Raw genomic sequence first — 24,598 nt, forward strand, 5'->3', positions numbered from 1 at the left:
TTGACTCAGACATATACTAGTTATTGCAAATAAGGGAAACCATGGGACCTATGCTTCTTTAGGCCTGGCTTACTTCACTTAATATAATTTTTTCCAAGTCTTTCCATTTCCTAACAAATGGGACAATGTCATTCTTATTACCTAGAAAACTTGGAAAAATATTGTTTGCCTTCAAAGCCCATAAGAAAATATTTATTATAAGTCTGATTAGAATACAATCCTCTGTGCTGTCATAAGTAAAATAATATGCATAGAGTTTTTATAATTTTATCTAATAATGAACTATTTTATTTTTAACCTTCTTGTAGTATTCTGTATATAAGAAAACAGGTTTATTTAAAACACTGACTTTGAAGGGAAATTATATAATATTTCCTTGTGCCTAGACCTAGTCTATTGATCTCTTTTCTCTTTTATATCTATATACAACTCAAGAGAATGGAAATCAACTCTCAATTAAAAGTCCACTTATGTCTTTAGGCTACTTGATATTTACTTAACTTAACAAACCACTAAACAGCATAAGGGCTACTCAGTCATTGAAATATATTTCAGTATGGAGGTTGAGTTCTGCCAAGTGCTTTTCAGTTTAGTTTATATTAAATAAAGTGACATCATGTTCCATTATCATTCACTGCAAGTTCCGTACTTTGAGAGACATTACCATGAGCTTCATGGGGCAGAGGAGCAAGAGTTTCATTATGCTGATTTCCTCTTTGCCTTGGCGAAGTACAACCATGCTAGCAGTTACACATGGCTATGTGAATGGTATGTGGCCAGTTCCATCCATGTGGGTGACAGTGACTCATAGCATTTCTAGAGCTGGCACATAAAATCTTTCCATGGTGCTCTTAAATGATGTGTGTGGAACATAGCAGAGCCAAGAGATGAAATAGTATCAGCTCTATGATCGTGGAGAAATTCCATCTACCAATCAGAAACACCCATTTGGATTTCACCTAAGCTGGTAACAAGCTCCTCATCATGGGAATTTATTATAGAAGCAAGAATTCCCTTCATAACTCCAAGTTTGAACCACATTACAGGTGATTCTAAGTGATTACTTTCTAAAAATCTGGGTGCTAACAGATCTATGGGAATGTTGGAACAAAGTTATTTCTCAATAATTTCCATGAAGCAACTCTCAAGTTAATTGAATGTCAATGTTCCTGGAACCTGCTAGCCAGCCTTGATATCAGGCATTTGAATAGCTTAAGCATAAAAATAACACAGAAGTAAAAGTAAAGCTTACACTTCCAGCAACATCATCTATCCAGGATAAATAAATGTCAGAAGAAAGTCCAACATTACAAACCCTATTACACATATAGTATTTGAACTAGCTATAGACCATAGGGATGAATGGACTTCCAAAGGAGTAAATTCTTTGAATGATGATTTAACTTGGGCATTATGCTCTATACTAGTATAATTGGCCTGTTTCATTTAATTAGGGGGTCACGAGCACAAAACAACATATTTTCAAAAAGGAGAAAGAAAAATTATTTGCTCAACATCCATGCTCTCACCATTTCTCTCCTATATCTGCAGAAAACTTCTCATGGAAATTTGGGTTTCTCAGCATTCATTTCTTCTTTGTACATAATGATGGTGAGGAACAAAAATCATAGAAAGCACCTCAGCAAATTTAAGTTGAGATTGTGCAAAAGATAACAGTCATACTGGGCTGGGAAGTTGGCTCAGTGGTAGAGCATTTGCCTTGCATGTATGAGGCCCTGGGTTCGATTCCTCAGCACCACATAAGCAAAAAGAAAAAAAGCCGAAAGTGGTGCTGTGGCTCAAGTGGTAGAATGCTAGCCTTGAGCTGAAGAGCTGAGGGACAGTGCCCAGGCCCAGAGTTCAGGCCCCACGACCGGACCCCTCCCCCCCCCAAAAAAAAGATAACAGTCATACTGCCATCAACAGTCCCTCTTCATGCATTCAAAGGAAAATTATTAACTCTGGCAGATAGGCAGATACTCTTGGAATAATACTGAAATCATAGCCCGTCTAAGATTGCCTTTCCCACTCAGTTGAGTTTTATTTTCAGAATTCATATGTGTACTGTGACTCTACTCCTGACAGCACAGTTGGGCAAATAAGATTTTCACCTTGGGATTCTGAGATTTAGATAAAACTAGCCTACTAAGTATGGATTATTACTAGAAATACGACATGTAAATTGTAATGTCCAGTCCAAAGAGGTGTGGGATTCAGAAAAGAGTGATTCAAATCTAAAGATGACAGAAGATGAGAAAAAGAGAGAAGGAGAATGAATGAGTAAAGGATAACTTTTAGCTTTCCTCCTTTTGATTATAAGCCGTGGGGCTTGAACTCTGGGCCTGGGCGCTGTCCCTCAGCTCTTCAGCTCAAGGCGAGCGCTCTACCACTTGAGCTACAGCACCACTTCCGGTTTTCTGGTGGTTTATTGGAGATAGGAGTCTCACGGTCTCTCCTGCCCGGGCTGGCTTTGAACCGCGATCCTCAGATCTCAGCCTCCTGAGTAGCTAGGATTACAGGCGTGAGCCACCAGCACCCGGCTGATTATAAACCTTTTTTAAAAAACATATTTACCTTATGGATTGATGTAGAATAAAAGTGCAAATGAATGACAAACTCCAGTTTTCTCCCTAGCATAGGGCCAAGTTCTGGCAATCATTAAATGATACCTTATCAAGATGTTTCTCATCAGTGGCAGTGGCTGACCCTGTAACCCCAGCTAATCAGGAGACTGAGATCTGAGGATTGAGTTTGGAAGCCAGCCCAGGCAGGAATGTCTGAGATACTTTTCTCCAATTCACCACCAAAAAGCTGGAAGTGGAACTGTGGTTCAAATAGGAGAAAGTTAGTCTTGAGTAAGAAAGATAAGAACAGTGCCTGAGTTCAAGCCTGAGTACTGGCAAAAAAAAAAAGGTATTTTTCTTTAAACCTTTCCTCCTCAACATTCCAACATTCATGGTAGTTTTCCTTCTGCTTTACTAACTTTTCAGCAAGTCATTTTTACTCTGTAAATGTCTGGATCAAGGATTATCTTCAACCTTCTCTGTGAAGCTTTATCAAATTGGGTTATATAAAGTTAGTCATGCCTACACCTTTTCACAATTCTATCCACACATTCCTGAGTTATACTATTCCTCTCATCTGTTAAATTGGAGAACTCATGGGTAGGGCTATAATATATTTTTCTCTGAAGCACCAGCATTTACCACTGGCTAGCACTTAGCAGACTTGCAATAAATTTTCATTAAATGAGTGAATCAATACAACCAATTGAATTGTTGAGATCTTTAGACTCTAAGACATACCTAAAATATTTCTACTGCTCCCATGTTTTAAAGTGAATTTTACCATTCTATGGAGCTTTGCTTTATGTTCTTACTTGATATAGGATCTTCTAGAATAGTTATCTTTCTGTTATAATTCTAAGTGACAGAATCCTGCTGATAGCTATAGTTCATAAGTAAATAGGGCTTTCACACTCCACATATCACTTCCAAAGATTTCATATAGAGGCAGCCTACTGCATTGCTTATATTAACAAAATATGTTAGTTACACCATGAAACATCCCAAGTATTTAAAGTATGAATTATGATACAGAGTTTCCAGAGGCCTAGACAAATATGAAGTGTGTTATCAGAGCAGTAAGTGACTGCTAACTCACACATCCTGTCTGAGAAGTGTTTGCTCTTTATTATTTTGCACTCTAGATTTCTGATCTTAGTATTCTGAATGCAGGATGTAGACACTCAACTACAATCTAAAAGCAGCTAGCTCCTGCAGCCACCAGATTCTCTTTGTTCCTCTGGTTTCAAAAAAATATGAACTGCTTGTACATCAGGTTTTTAAATATTTGTAGAGAAAAAAGATAAGGGGTCAAGGTGCAGTGGCTTATGCCTATAATCCTAGCTACTAAAGAGTCTGAGATCTGAGGATCTCAGTTTGAAGCCAGCCTGAGCAGGAAAGTCCACAGGACTTTTATCTCTAATTAATCATGATAAAGCTGGAAGTGGAGCTGTGGCATCAAGGCCTTGAGTTCAAGCTCAACTGCCAGCACACACGTACACACACACACACACACACACACACACACACAGAGAAAGGAAATAATAAAACAAAACAATTCTTGCTACATATATACCTATATCTCTGTCTTATCTATAGACAAAATTATGTGGCACTATATGCAAGAATGCCCTCACAAGATTATAAATGTATGTATATCTATGTGTGTGTACATACATAGAAAGCTGAAAATACTCTCTGGCTTTTTTCCACAACCTTTCATAAGGTGAAGTTTCATCAAAGCCTATCATGTGACTCTCCAGGAACCTCGCTGAACAAGTCTGACTCATCGTCTGGGAATTTTAAATAGGCATGTGCTTCCATGAGAGTTAATACTTAAAAACACACATACACACAAACTGGCAATGAAAGAGAAAGAATGAAAGAGGAAAAGAAAGAAAGAAAGAAACCCTGCAAGTGAAAATTTTGCTTGGCACAAACACTCAGGTCAAACCCTGGCCACTCAGTATTTCACAGTTAATTACCAGGTGGAATCACCTTCAGAGTAGAGGTGTTGGCATGGGACTCCGGGCAGGGCAGTAAATCTACAGTTTATATTGTTAAGTCAGCCGGTTGGATTAAGCAGTCAGAGAGGGACTGCCCCTGAAATTGTTGACCCTGATTCCCCTTTGTGATAGGAAGTTTTCCTCCCAACCAAGGGCCGTGATTGCCCACTAGTGGTCAGATGGCAGAGCTGGTAACCAGGACATTCCCTAGAGAGTTTAGTGCCCAGCCAAGCTTTATCTTATCTATGAGGGTATGACAATGAAGGCCCAGTCTGATTTTTAAAGTTACATTTGGGGATTAGTACTATTGGAAAAGTGAGAATAAAAGTAACATGGACTTGGTCAGCCTCGAAGAGGCATTTCTATTTGCAAATCTTACGAAAATACTGAGTAAAATCTCAGTCCGAGTTTTGAGGCATAGAAAATGGACTCAGTTTTCAAGATAGAAGACCGATGGCCAAATTCAAGCAATCAGGCTAAGAGGGCCAATTTTCCTTCTTCCTTCTTGTTAGCTTAGCTCTCTATGGGTTGGATGAAACCTACCACTGTTGCCACAGCTCCATTTTCAGTTTTTGATGGTCACTTTGAGATAAATGTCTCCCAAACTGTACTGCCTGTACTGGCTTTGAACTGGGATCTCAGCCTTCTAAGCAACTAGAATTACAAGCTTGGAAACATATGCTTTTTCTATAGAAATTAAATCACATAGTCTCTCTAAACCTCCTAAATTCTAGCAAGGTGATTTTCCTTTTCATATGCTGTTGACAAATATTTACTGAATATAAAACCCTGAAATAAATAATTTAGACTCTAAGACTCAAATGCATACCTGCTTATTGTAGGCCCTCTTAATACAAAGTCACCCTTTTATGGCTTTCATTTTCTCTGTAATTTCTGAGAGGTTTAATCTTACACCTTGAACAGAAAGCCAGTGCACAATATATCAACTCCCTGGTAAAGTACAATATTTCTTTGACCTTGGCTTTGAATTCATAATATACAAGTTGTCTTAATTTTAACACATTTTCTAATAAGATCTTGATCCTAGGAATATTGTTGGAAAACATAAACGAGTTTGAAGGGAATTCAAATCCCCAAGCCCTTACTTTTCTTTCACCACTTTGCCAAGTGACATACATAACCAGCCAACCTTAATTAAAATCATATAAATTCACTTAGCTCATTGCCTCTTCTAATATGAAAGATTAAGGACATCCAGTTTTCCACTAAATATAGCAATGAAAATGAGTTATTTCACTCTATTTTATCAGTTCATGTTATGAACAACAATTATTCTCCTTGTTTCTGGAAACAGAGCCATTTACATCTTTCTATCTAATTGTATTAAAGGAACCCATTCCATGAAATCCAGAACTAAGTCAGAAAATAATCCTTAAAATCCATTTTTCTAGAGTGGTGTAAAAATATCTATATGAGGCACAGGTATTTATGCACATGAGAGAGAGAGAAAGAGAGGGGGGGGGAGAGGATAAAGAATTACTTCATTTGATTATGTAGGCTGAGAAATCCAAAGATTTTAAGACCCAAGAAGCTGATAATATTGTTTCAGTTTAAGTTTGAAGACCTGAAGCTTGGAGAACCTAAATTTCATTGTTTTAAATATTAGTTCAAGAGCAGGAAAAGACTAATGACCTAGTTCAAGCATCAGGTGGAGGTTGAAGTCTCTTTTATTTTCCTTTTTCGGGCCTTAAGAATTAGATGAGGTCTACCTTTATGGGGGGGAGGGGGAGTCTGCTTTATTTAGACTTCAGAAACAAATACTAATCTTACCCAGAAACACCCTTACAGACATAACCAAAAATAATGTTAAATTGTAATTTAGGTGGCATGCCAGTTTGGCATGCAAAATTAAAAATAATATATAATATATAATCAATAATAATGTACCTATTATGACTGAATAAAATTTATAGTTTCCTTTCTAATTTAGAAAACTTAGTTCTTGTTTTTTCTTTTTTTAATTTCTTTTTTATTTTTTAATAAGTTTTTTATTGTGAAAATACAGTATAGAGGGGTTACAGTTACGTGAGCAAGGTAATGAGTACATTTCTTATCAAGCATTGTTGCCTCCTCCTTTGTTTTTCCCCTACCATCCCTGCCCTCCCATCTCCATGTTCATTTTGTACATCTCAGTGTTGCAATGGGTCCACCTGTGTCCCTATTTAAACATTTGTTTTTTCCCTTCCCCTCCCCAAATTATACCAACATCAAATACAGTGAAAACAGGGGTTATACTGTGGGGGAGGGACATACAACGCAACAACAAAAAAAAATCACCTTATAAATATGTTAGACACAATAGCAAGAAAGAAAAAACCACTTGTATCCTTATCGTGTGTGTGTTGTTAGACACAATAGCAAGAAAGAAAAAACCACTTGTATCCTTATCGTGTGTGTGTGTGTGTGTGTGTGTGTGTGTGTGTGTGTGTGTGTGTGTGTGTGTTTTGGTCCTGGGGCTTGATCTCAAGGGCCTAGCCACTGTCCCTGAATAATTTTGCTCAAGGCTAGCATTCTACTAAAGCCATTTCTGGCTGTTTTGATTAAGTGAAGATAAGAGTCTCATGGGTTTTCCTATCTGGCCTTTCTTTGAACCATGTTCCTATAGATGTGAGCCACAGGCACCTGGCTTGAAAACTTAGTTTTTCTAAGCATTCTAAGTTATATCTCAGATATATATTCAAAGAGCAATTTATTTTCTAGTTTAATTTTTAAAACTTGCTTCTAAAGTGTATCATTAATCTCAATTTCACAGTTGTTCAATGTGTATCCAAACCCATCAACATTCTTTCCTTTCCTCTCCTCTCTTTTTCTCCCTTCCTCTTCCCCTCCTCTCCACTTCCTTAACTTCTGCTTTTTCTCTCCTTCCTTCCTCCCTCCTTTCCTTCTTTTCTTCCTTCTTTCCTTCCTTCCTTCCTTCCTTCCTTCCTTCCTTCCTTCCTTCCTTCCTTCCTTCCTCCCTTCCTTTCCTTCCGTCTTTTACTTAATTATCCAGATATATCAGCTATTGTGATATGCTTACATTTACTGTTGTTCCAAACAATCTGACCAGATGTAAGCCATTTTTATCAATTTCTTATATAACTATTCATTAACATGAAGTCTGAAAAGCATCATGAAACAAAAAAATGAAAAAAATTATTTAAATGTAATTTTACTGCTTCAAATACATTCATTAGAAAAGGTGTCAGAAGTGAAAAACAGCTAATCAAGACACAGATCACAGTGAAGTGAGTTAACCTGTTCCTCTAAAATGCTGTTGGACATTATCCTTCAGACATATGAACAAAAAGATTTAAGCACTGGTGCTATTTGGTTGGGAATAATTGGTAACGTAAGATGCAGGTGATGATTGGGTTGTCATTTAAACTCTTTGAACTATTCATTGTTTTATTTGTTACTAAATGATTTTACCAGCATTTACACAGCATTTTGTGTGTCCATGGCTGAATAGCAGTAATTGAGAGAGCTTGAGAAAGATGCTCCTAAACTTCTGGTATTAGCAACAGTTTTGATCTTTGTACACTGAGGTTTCCTTTACACAGATCTCTGTCAATTAGAATGACACAGATTGTAGGCTCCTGCATAGATTGTTTTCCAAATCATTACTTCTTATGTGTTTACCTATCTGTTTGATCAATTCTTCATGGAAATGTGGTGTAGTCATTAAGAAATCCAAAAACATTTCAACCATTGGAGCTTCAGTTGGCATTTATCATTGGTTTGTGTATTGCCTGTCCCTTGTAATCTCTACAAAGGAGTAACTAAGATTAGTTTGAAACAATGTGATTTAAAAAGCATCAATGATGGAAGGAAAAAAATCAGAGCATTTGTACAAAAATTTCTAATCATTCTAGTTCTTTGGTACTTTAGAAACACAAATGTAATTTATGTTTTTACCATTTTTAGAGTATTTTATGAAGTTTTCTAGGTTAACATGGTGGAACCCAAAGAAATAAATTACCTTAGGAGAACTTTTCATTAATAATTTTGTTTTCCCAATCCAGAAATTAAATAGCAATGTGTTACAATGGGAAATAATCGGTGACAGGGTTATTGCAAATAAGTACAGTATTCCAAGGCAAAAGATTGAAATAAAATAATTTACTACTATAGTCATACCAAAGCCAGAGAAGTGTGTGTGGGGAGAAGGGGGGTCCTTATTTCCTCACATGTGTACTTTTCCTCTTAAATACAATTTTATATCAGATTGTTGATTCACAAATAAAAAAATACTTATGACAATTATGGAATGGAATATTCCAGAGATATTCACATTTGCTTTTTGGGGGATGGTGGGATTGGTTATAGGGCTTGAACTCAGGGCCTGAACACTGTCCCTGAGCTCTTTGTGCTCAGGGCTAGTGCTCTACCACTTGAGCCACAGTGTCACTTCTGGGTTTTGGGTGGTTAATTGGGGATAATTGGGGATAAAGAGTCTCACAGGGACTTTTCAGCTGAGACTGGCTTCAAATCACAATCCTCAGATCTCAGCTTTCTGAGTAGCTAGGATTACAGGCGTGAGCCACTTGTGCCCGTCCACTTTTGCTTGCTTTTTTGTAGTACTTTTTTTGCTTTGTTCATGTGTAAATACACCTCCTGAAAAGCTCTAGAGAATACTTTTAAATGAATTATCTGGTTGATTTTTGTTACATTACAATGAGAATGCCCTAATACCCCGGCCAAACTCTATGGGATAATAAGGCTATTGGAGAATTCTCCAATAGAATTCTCTTGACATGTAAAGCAGTTAGGGTTTTTTTTACACAGGACTTAACTGGGGACCACTGAATTGTCTAAGGCCATAAAGATTTTATTAAAAAATTACAGGTAGAACAATTTTATTTGGGGGTCCCAATTTAATAGTCTTTCCTTACAACTCTGTTTTTGTTTTGATATTTCGATGGTGATAAAGACTTTATCTATGCTTTATCTCTACTTCCTGGAGTAAAAAGAAGTTGGTGTGGTTAAAGAGAAGTAAAAGAACTTGGTATGGTTAAAGAGATGAACTGGGTAGTAATGCCTTTGTTAATTTACTAATACAGAGTGGCTTAGCCAGGGAATTTTTCTTTTCCTTTTTTCTTAAATATATTTTTTATTGTAAAGATATGGTACAGAGGGTTTACAGGTACATGAGTAAGGTAATGAGTACATTTCTGTCAAGCATTTGTACCCTCCTTTGTTTTTCCTCTACCATTCCTTCCGGTCCCACCTTCCCAAATCCTCCCCCCACAAAAAAAATTGTAAAGTTTGTTTTCAGCATAGTGTCTTGTACATCTCATTGCTACAATGGGTCAACATGTATCCTTATTTCAGCATTTTGTTATTTCCCTTCTCCTCCCAAATTAGAAAAATGTAGGGGCTGGGAAGGTGGCTCAGTGGTAGAGCACTTGCCTTGCATGCATGAGGCCCTGGGTTTGATTCCTCAGCACCACATAAGCAGAAAAAAAAAGCTGGAAGTGGCGCTGTGGCTCAAGTGGTAGAGCACTAGCCTTGAGCTGAAGAGCTGAGGGACAGCGCCCAGGCCCATGAGTCTGAACTCATGACTGAACTCCCCCCCCCAAAAACAAAAATGTATATACAGGATGCAGGGCACCAGAATCAAATACAGTGAAAACAGGGGTTATACCATGGGAGAAGAACATATAAAAAATTTTTTTAAATCACATAATACGTTAAAAACAACAGCAACAAGGATAAAACCTCTTTTGACCCTTGGGGTTCATTTCACTTCACATCATCTTATATGGTCATATGTGCATAGCTTTTGACCTTTACTACTTGTCTGGTGAGATTATCATAGACGTATACTAGTTGTTGCAAATAACGGAAACCAAATCCTCAAAGAAACAACCACCCAATTAGTAAGTGGGCTAAAACTTAAAGAGAGACTTCTCTAAAGAGGAAATAAGAATGGCCAATAGACACATGAAGAAATGCTCAACTTCTTTAGCATTTCTTCTTTCTGTGAAAGCATCAATTCCATCATAAAGGCCACATTTTTATGACATAATTGAGTTGCAATTATCTCTCAAAAATCTCATCCCCAAATATACTCAGGATTAGAATGTCAGCATGTAAAAGTATATGAATGGGGACATATTAAATCAGATCATACTTTCCAATGGAAGAATAATGCTGATTTAGGCCAAATTCAGGTGCATAGTAGGATAATGTTCTTATAATCCTTTAAAAAACTTGCTTACTAACACTGAGTGAAAATGGCTTTAGATAAATAATAACAAAGAAAGCCTTCTTGTTCAGCTTTTAATTTTTTTAAATTCACATTTTATAAGGTACTGCTTAATGTTCTAGAAATAATTACTATTTTTTCTTGTATGTGAAAATAGTATGTGATACACGCAAATGTGCTGAATTACTAGAAAGGAAATAAAGAATGATAGGGAGAAAGGGATTGGCAGAGAGAGGGAAGCAGGAAGGGAAGAAAGGAAGGAGGGAAAGAAAAGGAAGGAAAGGAGATGGGGAAGATAGGAAAGAATTAAAGAATCAAAGAACTGTAATTTCATTATTCAACAAATAGACACGTTCTAGATTAAATATTTCTAATATTTTCCAATATGGATTATAGTTTTTTTAAAAATATAAAACAATTCAAATTAAATTAAAGAGAGTTCAAACTAAATAAATATTTTGTGGTAATTTCATTAACATTTCTTCTTACAAAAACTAAAGTTATAGAAGAATGCAGAATTATTCCAAATCAGATGCTGAAATGGACAGCTGTGAGGTGTTGCTAAGAGTTTGTACTTTGTTAACAAGAAAAAAAAATTAGTTGTTTTTTTGAAACCTGCAACATGCTTTAGAAGTGAGAGGAAATGTATTCAATTAGTTTACTTTGAGTGCTGAACTTAATTCTAATTGCTGTTGATCATCATTTTCAGACTTGGGTTTAATGGTCCTTTTTCAGTATTTATTGGCCAGATTCTTCACTAGTGAGGGGATTTTTTAACCACTGGTTATTAATAGAGTTTGTCAATAGCAAAGTGCTGAGTGGATCTGAGCTCTGAGAGTGCACTTAACAGCAGATGCTTTCACAATAACTTCCTGCAGCAGCCCCAAGATTTCCATTGGCTTAGATCCAGTCACTTTACCTCACATAATCTTTGTGTTCCTTACAGTAACTTTTATATCAGACAGACTACAATTCGCTTCAGATACACAATTGAGAAGCCTTTTGAAAGAGTGCAATCTAATTGAAACTGTCTTGAATGTCTTTGTTCTCAGAAGCCCTTATTACAATATCTATTTTTATATGCACTTTATATTTTTTCCATTTTTAAGCTGATAAAGGTGTTGAAGTATGAAATAAAATTATACTTTTTGCTTTTCAATATTCTGGTTAATCTAAGTGGTCAATTTATCTTTAAAAAAGTCATAGTCTGATGGTTAAAAATAAAGTAACAATTTGAAAACATACATATTTTCTTCTATCTAATAAAAAGGGAAATGAAGTAATGACTGATGGAAGTCTGAATATTAAAATATGCAGATTCTTTTAGAATACAAAAGTATTTAGCTGTCTTTTTCTTCTTCAATCTGGTTTCCTTCAGACTTAAATTTAAAACAATATCAATTTATACTGCTCCTTTACACCTTGAAGGAAGCATAATATAACTACAAATCATCGGTCTGTCCTGGGTGAGTTTAGACTTCAGAACAGCATGCTATGAATTTGAGAATTGGGTTCCATCCACAAGCCTTACTTAGTTCTTGCCCTGTTCTTTTTTTTTTTAAACACTTTCAGCCTCACCTCATTGATTTTTTATCAGTTTTCACTTTCCCTCTGGAGCATCAACCCCCTCTATCGCCCAGCTCACTCCTTCCACATCCCATTTCCTTAAAAGGCTTAACTATTTTTTACATTGATTGTATGATACATCACTAACACATGAATAAATTATCACTGGAAAGAATTCAAAGCATAGCCACGTGCAACAAACTGAATAGCCACACTCTCTCCATGTTCTCAATTCCAGTAGCAGACACAGCCCCTGATAGAGCTCCAGGGTGTGACGTTGTGTGTGTGTGTGTGTGTGTGTGTGTGTGTGTGTGTGTGAGTAGGATATTAAGTGCATCACTCTGCCACTTTTTTCCATTTAGTTTGGGAATTTGTTCCTGATTAACACGTTATGGGCCTACTTTTTTCTAGTTGTTGCTTGCCATTTTATGATACTTGGTATTTGACTTACCACTGGTGTCTTGATGATGCATGTTTTCTTTGCACCTAAGTTTTCGATAGCTAACAACAGGCAGCCAACATGCATACCCTCCACACATAAATTTCCTTGAGATAGATTTCTTGGGATTAAATGGCAAATCTAAACATGTATATTGAAGTTGTCATAATAGCTGACAAATTGTTCAAAAATTATTTTACATACCGCAGTAATGTGGCAAATCTTGTTTTTAAAAATCATTGTCCACAATGAAGATTAACCATGGTATTGATCATGAGTCCACCAATATATTATAAAGAGAGGGAAAAGTATAATGAGTTATCTAAGTAGAAACTGCAAGACTGAAGGGGCAAATTCCAGGAGAGCATGAGTCACTGTAGAGAGACGTTATTGCCTCTTTTTAACTGTTGAAAGATGAAGATAATAGGTTAAGGTTATTCTCAACTGCTACCTTTGATTATAGAACCTAGACATCTGTTGTGCAGACTGTATTGAGAGTGACTATGCAGTTGGTCAAGATCCATAAGGAAAGCCAACTCCTGAAGTATTGGGAAAGTCTGGAGAAAAATTAGAAACTAGAGTCAACCATGCTGTTGGAACAAACTATAGGTAGAGCAATGTTGAAAGATATAACATTAGCATAAGGAAGAAGCAAATCAATTGGAAACAGGAGCAAAAACTGAAAGGGATTCTGCAAAATCGAATTTATGGATGAATTCAAATGGACTGTACAATAGAGGAAGTTACTCAAGCACTCTGAGCTCATAAACTTCCCAACCTAACACACCAAATCTCTCTTCTTATCTAGACCAACATGGAGAAGCTTGTTGGAATTTAATAGAATTTGAGAAAGACAAGGAAATCAAGGGTGGGCAAAGTGATGGACAAGATCAGGATGCTGCTAACTTTTTCTATCAAGAGCCAGTGAGTAATTACTTAGGCTTTACTCACCATGTAGTGTCTGTCCTGTCACAACCACTGGGTCTGAACTGCAGCATAAAAGCATCCAGAGGCAAGATGTGAGACACCTGGCAACAAAATCAAAAGTATTATGTGCCAAACAACTGCTGCACAAGCTGGCACTGGGGCTTGAGCTCAGGATTTCATGTTCTTGTTTGGCTTTCTTGCTCATAGCTGATGCTTTCCTACTTGAATCATGCCTTCAGTATGGCATTTTGTTCATTCACTGGAGAGTCTCTCAGAGTTTTCTGCTCAGCTATCTTGATTTCACACTCCTCTAAGTCTCAACCTTGTGAATATGTAGGATTTCAAGTGTGAGTCACTGGTACCTGGCTGAAGAAAGGGTTTTAAAGTTGTTAAACTGTCCCTCAATTCTAATGGCAAACAAATATGTACGTTCAAAAAATCAGGGAATGTTGTTCCTGGAGCATTTCTGCATTAGTCAGAGAAATAAAAACCAGTAGGAATGTGTATGTATCTCACTAGGAGTGACAGGGTTACTTGATTGTGAAGCATGAGAAACCTCACAATTCCTAATTTCAACTTGGAGAACCAGACAAGATAATTATGTGATTCCCTTTGAGTCCATTGGTCTATGAACCAAAGAGATTATGCAGTAACTACAGCAGAAGTCCAAATATCTGAAAAACAGAGAGATTTGGGGATCAGGGTGATGATATTGGCATCAAGTCTTAGAGATCCAAGTTATCAGAATTATGAACTGTGGAAGATGGATTTCCTGCTCAAGAAGAGAGAAAGAGGTTTCTCCTTTCCTGAGTATTATGTTGTTGTTGTGGTAGTAGTGGTGGTATCTAGATCCTAAAAAAAAAAAAAGATAAAATGATGTCTATCCAGATTGGTGAATGTGACTTTCTTCACAGTGTATCAGTGAATCAGTTCAAATGCTAAAGTCCTCTCAGAACACTTCCACAGACTCACTCAGCAATGTCTTATTGGCTCTATTCACTCAAGTTGACAAATGAAAGCTGCATCATTCTCTTTTATGTAATCTCACAGAGAAGACATTTCAGGGACAGAAACGATGGGAGAGATCTCAACTGAACGACTGATAAATCACAAAAGTAAAACCAAAGTAAAGGTGCTTAGAAACCACTATTTTTTTAAGCCAGATTATTTTCAAGTAAGAAATATTAGTACCAGTAGATATAAAAATGATGGAAAAAATGGATTTAACAGGCTATGGTTATCAGAAAGAAATCATCAACCATGAGATCTAGGGAAAATTAATTTTAAAACAAATACTTTAATAAAAATAAAGGCATTTTTAAGCAATCAACCCAAGAGATACTGCTACTAAATCCAAAATGAAGATATTACTTAAGGCTGATTTCTTATTTATTCATTTTTATTTTTGCCAGTGCTGGGGCTTGAACTACTCAGTGTCTGGCACTGTACTTGGGCTCTATCTCTTGAACCACAGCACCACCTCTCCCTTTTTCTGTTTATGTGCTACTGAGGAATGGAACCCAGGACTTCATGCATGTTAAGCATGCACTCTACCACTAAGCTACATTCCCAGCCCCAAGGTTGATTTTTTTAAAATCAAGATGGGTGGTCTAAAATGTAAGAAAAAATGTAAACCTAAGAATAGGTAGCTCTAAATTCATATAATCAAACATTGTTTAAGGCAACAGTAATACTACATTGGTAAAATTTAAAAAAACAATTAAAAACTTCCATATACTATTAAAAACTGGATGAAAATAGCAGCTATGTCAGCTAAGTTTAACAGTGTGGGGGATAGATTGACTCCCCCACTGTTGGCTCTTTAATTATTCTCCCATTCTCCCTACTCTTCAATGCAGTCAGAGATTCCTTATGCCATCTTCATGCATAGATTATTCATATATTGTTGTTATTCTCTTCCAAATATTCCTTTTTCTCTTGCTTCTCCCACTTTTTCCCCACAGTCTCACAATTACAATTATGTTCTATCTAACTGTATAAATATCTATCTGTCTATCTATCTATCTATCTATCTATCTATCTATCTATCTATCTATCTATCTACCTACCTACCTACCTACCTATCTACCTATCTACCTAACTTATCTATCTTATTAACTATGCATAGATCAAACAATGATTATGTATATATTTTAGATCTAGCTTCCATAATAAGCCTGGATCTGGAGCTTGGTTCATTTCATTCAACATGATGGTTTCTAGTTCAAACCATTTTCCTGAAAATGATATTTTTCTATTTTTCTTTATGATAAAATACTTTTACCATGGAGTGTTTGTGTGTGTATATATATATATATATGTATATATATATATATATGTATGTATATATGTATGTTTGTATGTGTATGTATGTAGACATATTTAGAGTTACATATAGATATAAATATAGATAGATAGATAGAGATGAAATTGGTCATTTCAGTATGAAAAAGTAGTTGTGATGTTCTGATTCTTGTTTTCATGTCAGTTAATAGATATTACATATATTTTATAAGATTACTTATATACTTACATTACTAAAACAATTTCAAAAATAAAACATAATTCCTAACAGTTAGCCTAGAACAGGAATTGGTATGATGTAGAAATATTGCTAAAAGAGTTACTTCTTTCTCAAATGATAATCAAATTTATTAGCTATATTAACTATTAAGAAATGCTATTTTCAGAAATCCATATGTGTTTCATGCTGTTCAAACCAAATGAAAGAAATAAAAAATTATTTCTTATGCCTTCTGAAACTTAAAATTGGATTAAAATGGAAGTTGAAATGATAGAATATTAACTTTTTTATATGCTATGTAATTTCCCCAGGAATATCTATTCTTCCTTTTCTACATATTGAGTCAATTACAGTCTTCAGTATTATTTTGTGTGAAAGATATTATCACTATCATGGTTTCTTATGAGCCTTTGCATGGTACCTAATGTGAGATGATGCTAAAGATGGTCCTGGGAGAGCTTTACTGTAGGATAAATCAGTGCAAGGCATGATGGTAGCAGTAGAGCATCCACAATGGAAGAAAGAACTTAGATGCGTTAGATGTAAATGAACGTTAATCATGAAAAACACTGATTAAAGTGTAATGATGTAAAGTTAATCTAGCTACTATGCAATTAACACAAAATTACAACCATATATTGTATGTGTAATCACATCCTAAGAAACATATTACATCTTAAAAAGTGAAACTGCTTTACAAGGAGGCTTATGGGAGTTGGCTGACGGATAACTATACCAATTTTGATAATTAACTTTTTAAGGGTAGTTCACATTTTGTACTCCTAATTAATGCCTACTTAATTTTTGATACATTCTATATTAGGTTAAGTGCCAATTAAATGCTGTGTAAGCTCTAGGAGTGGAAAGATTCTCTAAACCTCAAAAGCCATGTGATTTTATCATTAACATTGCTCAATAGGAATCAACTAAGTATGCCACTTTCTTCCAGACATCCTAGCAAATGTGTCATTGAATAAAATTACTGAAAAATAAAATGTTATCGGATGTGATGATCTCATGAATTCCAGTGATCGTGATGATCACTAGGATGATAATTCTTTCTTATGTAATTATTGGTAACATTTCTTTTGGCAACTTGGACACCATTCTTTAATTATATCTGTAAAGTTCTTCCAGACAGACTTCATTATTTTCTCCAGCAGCAAAGGAAAATAGAAGTAAACCCCAGCTTTGAAATCTTGTCCGAGATTACCATAGAGGACACAAGCTCAAAATCTGAAACTTCAAGGAAATTAATGTTTTATCCTAAGCCTCAGTTTCTTCCATAATATAATCAAAATGGCAGTGTCTCCTTTCAGGAGAAATTGATCCCTTTTAATAATTATGCCAAACTGAAAACAAATAACAAATGCAACAAACAAAATTAAGAGTGCCTATGTGCCTACCAGGAACCTTAACATTTTTTTTGGCTGCTTCACTGAACTTTATTTATTTATATAGTTTTAAATATATATTTTTATTCTAAATATACTGTACAGAGGGCTTACAGATACATGAGTAAGGTAATGAGTGCATTTCCTATCAAGCATTGTTACCTCCTCCTTGGTTTTTCCCTACCATTCTTTCCTGCCCCACCTCTCAACTCCTCCTCCCCCCTCCCAAGTTGTAAAATTCATCTTAAATGTAGTGTCTTGTACATTTCATTGCTACAATGGGTCAACCTGTATCCTTGTTTCAGCATTTTGTTATCTCCCCCCCCCCAATTAGAAAAATATATATACAAGATGACAAGATGCAGGGCACTGATATCAAATACAGTGAAAATGGGATTATACCATGGTGGAAGAACATATAAATGAAACAAAAAGATCACATAATACATTATAAGTACTTTATAAACAACAACAGCAACAAAAACAAAACCTCTTGTGTCCCTATCTTGGGGCTCATTTTGCTTAACATCATATGTTAAGCATATGGTCATATGTAAATAGTCCTTCCATTTCCTAACAAATGGGGCGGTGTCATTCTTGCTGATGGAGGCATAAAATTCCAGTGTGTGTGTGTGTGTGTGTGTGTGTGTGTGTGTGTGTGTGTGTGTGTATCCCATTTTCTTGATTCATTCATTTACTAAGGGGCATCTGGGTTGGTTCCATATCTTAGCTATGGTGAATAATGCTGCAATAAACATAGTGGTACTAGTCACTTTAATATGGCCTTGTTTGTGATCATTTGAGTAATTGACCAAAAGAGGGATTGCTGGGTCATAAGCAAGCTCTATGTGTAGTTTTTTGAGGAACCTCCATACTGCTTTCCAAAGTGGTTGGACAAGTTTACACTCCCACCAACAATGCAGTAGGGTTCCCTTTGGACCACATCCCTTCCAGCATCTGTTGTTATTAGATTTCTTGATTATAGCCATTCTAAGTGGGGTGAGGTGGAATCTCAATGTTTTATAGCTAGAGAAGTTGAGCATTTTTCATGTGTCTATTGGCCATTCTTATTTCCTCTTCAGAGACATCTCTTTTAAATTTGTTATTAATTGGGCAGTTGTTTCTTTGAGGATTTGTTTTTGGAGGATTTTTTTTTTTTTGGTCATGGGGCCTGATCTCAAAGCCTGGGCGCTGTCCCTCAGCCCTTCAGCTGAAGGATAGAGCTCTACCACTTGAGCCACAGTGTCACTTTAGGCTTTTTCTGCTCATGTGGTACTGAGGAATCAAACCCAGGGCCTCATATGCATGTACTCCACCACTGAGCCACCTTCCAAGCCAAAGGATTTCATTTGTTGAGTTCTAAGTACATTTTAGATATGAGAGCCTTGTCCGTTGTATGGCTAGTGAAGATATCCCAATCTGTGGGCTTTCTATTGATCTTGCTAGCTACGTCCTTTGCCATGCAGATGCTCTGCAGTTTCATGCAATCCCATTTGTCCAACCTTTCTTTGATTTGTTGTGTTTCTGGGTATTTATTAAGAAAATTTCAGCCTGTGCCAAGGAGCCCTAGAGTTTCTCCTATTCCTTCCTGTAATGTTTTCAGGGTGCCTGCTTTGACTTCGTGGTCTTTGATCCATGTGGAGTTGATTCTTGTGCAGGGTGATACGTAAGTATCTAAATTTAATTTTCTATAGGTGTTTAACTAATTTTGCCAGCACCATTTACTGAAGAGGCTGTATTTCTTCCATTCTATTTTTTTTTAGCTCCCTTATCAAGGATTAGGTGGCTATTGGTCTGTGGGTTCATTTCTGGGCTTTCAATGCTATTCCATTAGTCCTGAAGTCTCTTCTTGTGCCAGTACCAAGCTGTTTTGATTACTATGGCTTTGTAGTAGAGTTTGAAATTTGGTATTGATATTCGTCTAGCACTGTTCTTTCTGCTAATTCTTGTTTTTGTTATTCAGGGTCTTTATTGTTCCATATCAATTTTTGAGTTGCATCTTCTACTTCTTTGAAGAATGAAGTTGGGAAATTGATGGTTATCACATTGAATTTGTAGATAGCCTTTGGAAGTATTGCCATTTTCACAATGTTAATCTTCCCAATCCAGGAGCAGGGAGGTTTTTCCTTACCTCTGTTTTAATTTCCTTTTTCAGGTTTTTAAAGTTTTCATCATAGAGGTTTTTCTACTTCTTTAGTTAACTCCTAGGTATTTTATATTTTGTGGGGCTATTACAAAAGGAGTTGCATTCCTGATTTCATCAGCATTCTTCTCATTATTGTTATACAAAAAAGCCAGTGATTTTTCAGGGTTAATTTTATACCCTGCTACTTTGCCAAAGTTTCAAATCAGCTTGAGTAACTTGGGAGTGGAGTCAATGAAGTTCTTTAAATACAAGATGATGTCATCTGTGAAGAGGGAGAGTTTTACTTCATTTTTCCCTATTTAGATCCCCTTTATGTTTGCATCTTGTCTTATTGCTGTAGCTAGGCATTCTAATACTAAATTGAAGACAAGTAGAGAAAGTGGACATCCTTGTCTCATTCCTGAATTGAGAGGAAATAGCTTTAGTTTTTTGCCATTAAGTATAATGCTGGCTGTAGGTTTGTCATATACAGCCTTTATTATATTGAGGAATGTTCCATGGATTCCTAGTTTTCCCAGGAATAGAGGGATGTTGGATCTTGTCAAATGCTTTTTCTGCATCTATTGAGATAATCATGTGGTTTTTATCCTTGCTCTTGTTGATGTAATGAATTATATTAATTGATTTGCATATATTGAACCAGCTGTGCATCCCTGGAATGAATCCTGTTTCATGATTTTTTTTATGACTTGTTGAAATTGATTGGCAAGAATTTTGAGGGGAAGTTTTGCATCAATGTTCATCAAAAAATTTGTCTATAGTTCTCTTTCTTTGATGAGTCCCTGCCTGGTTCTGGGATGAGGGATATGATGGATTCATAGAAAGAGTTTGGTCGTGTACTTTCTCTTTAAATTTCATTGAAGAGTTAGAAGAGTATTAGTGTAAGTTGAGCTTTGATGGCCTTATAGTAGAATTCAACTGTAAATCCATCCAGTCCTGGGCTTTTCTTGGGTGGGAAGTCTCTTATTATAATTTTATTTTGATGCTTGATATGGGTCCTTTAAGTTTGTTCAAATCATCTTGGTTTAGTTTGGCTATGTCAATATTTGCTAGAAATTCATCCATTTCGTCCAGATTCTCAAACTTATTAGCATAAACATTTGAGAAGTATTCCCTTATAATGTTCTGAATCTTTGTTGTTTCTGTGGTGATGTTTCCATTCTCATCCCTGAGTTTGTTTATTTGGGTATGTTCTCTTCTTTTTCTGATAAGATTTGCTGAAAGTCTGTCAACTTTGTTAATTTTTTCGAAGAACCAACTATTTGCTTTGTCAATTCTATGGTGTTTTTGTACTCTAATTCATTCAATTTTGATATAATTTTAATTATTTCATTCTGTCTATTGGATTGGGGTTTAGCATGTTGCTCCTTTTCAAGAAGCCTCATTAAATTGTTGGTTTCACATCTCTCTAATTTGTTGATGTAGGAACTCAGAGCTATAAACTTGCCTCTGAGTACTGCATTTTTATGGCCCAGAGGATCTGGTAATTTGTGTGTTCATTTTTGTTAAATATCATAAGCATTTGAATTTCCTTTCTAATCTCTTCCATGACCTACTGGTTGTTCAGCAGTGTGTTGTTCAGCCTCCATGTGTCACAGGATTTTCTTTGGTGGCTTTTGATGTTGGATTCTAATTTTATTCCCTTTTGGTCTGAGAGGATGCAGGGCATAATTTCAATGTTTCTAAATTTGGACAAAGTTGCTTTGTGACCTAAAATAGGGTCTATTTTGGAGAATGTTCCATGTACTCCTGAGAAGAACTTGTATTCTGATGCTGCTCAGTGAAATATTTGGTAGATGTCTGTTAAGTGTGGTTGATCTATGCAGTTGTTTTGAGCCAAGGTTTCTCTTTTGAATTTTTACTGAGTTGATCTATCTAGTGGGGATAGTGGTGTGTTAAAGTCCCCAACAATTAATGTCTTGGATCTATGTGATATTTGAGGCAAAGTAGTGTTTCTTGGATAAATTTGGGTGCTCTCTTATTTGTTGAATAGATATTTAGAATTGTAATATCTTCCTGAAGGAGAGATCCCTTAATTAGTAGATAATGACTTTCTTTATCTCTTCTCACTAATTTTAATTTGAAGTCTATTTTATCTGATATTAGGATTTCACCTCCTGCCTGTTTATGGGGCCTGTTTGGTTGGTAGATTTTATTCCAGCCTTTCATTTTTAGAATATGTTTGTTTTTGTGGGAAAGGTGTGTCTCTTGAAGGCAGTAGATAGAAGGATCTTGCTTTTTGATCCTGCAAGACAGTCTACGTTGCTTAATTGAGAGTTAAGTTCATTAATATTGAGAGTTAGGACTGAGAGGTGTTTGGTAGTTCCTGCCATGCTATCCATATTCTTGAGGGATGTGCCAACTGGGTTCTTCCTATGATTCTTGGATTCTCTGTTTGGGGGCTGTTTCTTGGCCTTTTTTTGTGCTCTTTTTGGTTTTCTATGTGTAGGACATCTTTAAGTATCTTTGTATGGCTGGTTTGGTGGAGGTATATTGTTTCAATTTTTCTTTGCTGTGGAAGGTTTTTATTTGACCTGTTTTGAAGGAGAGTTTAGCTAGGTGCAGCGGTTGATAGTTGTCTTTAGGGCATGACATACATCATTCCAGGCTCTTCTCTCTTTCTTTGTCTCTGGTGAGAAATCTGAAATTATTCTGATTGTTTCCCTTTATAGGAGATAGATCTTTTCTCCCTGACAGCTTTAAGGATCCTTTCTTTGGTCTCAATTGATACTGTGCCAATTACAATGTGATAGTGGGATGCCCTCTTCTGGTCTGGTCTATTTTGGGTTCTAAAAGATTCTTGTATCTGAATGGGCCTATCTTTTTGCATGTTTGGGAAGTTCTCTGCTAGGATCCTATAAAATAAATTTCTTAGACCTTTCACTTCTGTCTCTAGGCTCTCCTCTACACCCATTAACCTTAAATTAGGCCTTCTGATGATGTCTTCTAAATGTGAATAGATCTATCATAATTCTTGGATTGTCTCATTCACTTGTCTGTTCTTTCTCTATAATGTTTAGGCTGTTTTCAATTACAGAGATTCAGTCCTCTCCATGGTCTAACCTACTGTGAAGACTTTCTACTTTGTTTTTTATTTCCTTTCCTTCTAATTGGTCAGATTTGCTGGCTTCATATTCTTTGTTGGAGCTTTGTTTTAGATCTTGTAAGGACTTTTTTACCTCCTTAATCTGGTTTTCAGTGTTAATTCTCAAATCCCTTAGTTGACTGGTTATAGTTTCACTGGACTCCCTTTCCTTCTGTTGGGCATTATTTAGATTCCCTTTGTGGCCTCCATGGATTCCTCCAGTTTTCTGTTTGTGGAATCCATGAATTCCTCTATTAATTTTTGTTTATTCTCATCCTGATCACGCAGATCCTCAATTAATCTTGGATTAGCCTCCTCACACTTATGAAATTCCTGTATTAATCTTTGGTTAGCCTCATCACACTCACACTCACACAGAGTCCTTTGCAGGCCTTCAATCTTTTCATTCAGTATGTTTACCAATAATGTTTGTAGAGCATTTTGGAAACTATCCTCTGGATTATTCATTAACTGCTCTTTTGCCTAATTATCATGAATTGGACTTGTGATACCTGGACTTGACATTTTTGCTTGTGTTTCTCTGGATTGTTCTGCCCATTTGGGTATGAAAGGAAAGCAAATTCTGCACTAGAACACTATTTTAAGGCAAGCATCAGCCAGAGCCCTGTAGTTGCACAGATTGTTTGACGCAGTCAAAATTAGTACAGATACTATCCAGTTCAACACATACAATCTATTTCAACAATAAACAACAAGGGTTCAATGGATTAAAAAAATCAAAAAAGGAGTCAGCAGACCAGAAATTAATAGGTTTAGGGGGAATTGTGAGGAGAAAATAAGATCAAAGGAATGTGGGGAGGGAAAGGGAGAGAGGGAATATAACCAAGACCTAAATGTTGAAAGAGGGAAAGGATAGAAAGAGAAGAGAGATACAGAAAAAGGAAAAAGGAAAAATAAAAATGTAAAAATGAAACACTTATAAAATTATATAAGTATAAAGAGATAATATTACAATTAAAGGAGTTAAGACTATGAATTGAGTAATTGATATCTGAATAAAGTATGCACACAATGAAGGATAATGTCTAATCATCAAAGACAGGTATATATCTGGAAATGAATAGAGCAGCAATTAAGTAAAGCAAAATATCCCAAAAAGGACCAAAAGGGAAAAGAGCAAAAAGAAAAAAAAAACCTAAAATAAAAATGATGAAAAATAGAAAACAATTTTTTTCTTTTTAAAAATTAGGTAGAAATTAGGTAGAAAAAAGAGTTCTTCAATTGTGTTATTTTTTTTCCCCAGAGGGAAATCTTGTGTCTCTCTACTGTCAGTATCTTTGGGAGTATCTGGTTTGCTTGTGGTGTTTAGTTTTCCTGTGGTTTGATTGGTTTCTTAAATCACTTTGAGCTAGGAGAAAGAAGCTCTGCTTCTCCTCCTCCCAGGCTAGTTTAGTGGGAGGGTAATCTGCTTTGAGTATCATGAAAGAGGGAGATGGCTGTTTCCTCTAGCTTGGAGTTGCTGGGCTGGGGCTAAGTTGTGGGTAGGGTTGAGGCCTTTCAGCAATCAGTAGCTTTTCCTTGAGGGGCTAGCTCCTGAGACATTCACAGATCCCAGCCTGGAGCCATTCTCAGGATTTATTTTTACTGAATTTCCAGTTTTTCTTTTACCCTCCTTCAGCTCCTGTACTACAGTGGGGTGGGCAGTCTCTGGCTCTGTTTACCCAGTGAAGAAAGTCTTCCTCTATCTGGGAAGGGCAACTTTCCCTGGGGTGGAG

Source organism: Dipodomys spectabilis, unplaced genomic scaffold (assembly GCF_019054845.1).
Source record: "Dipodomys spectabilis isolate Male_0828 unplaced genomic scaffold, ASM1905484v1 ptg000045l, whole genome shotgun sequence".
Lineage (NCBI taxonomy): Eukaryota > Metazoa > Chordata > Mammalia > Rodentia > Heteromyidae > Dipodomys > Dipodomys spectabilis.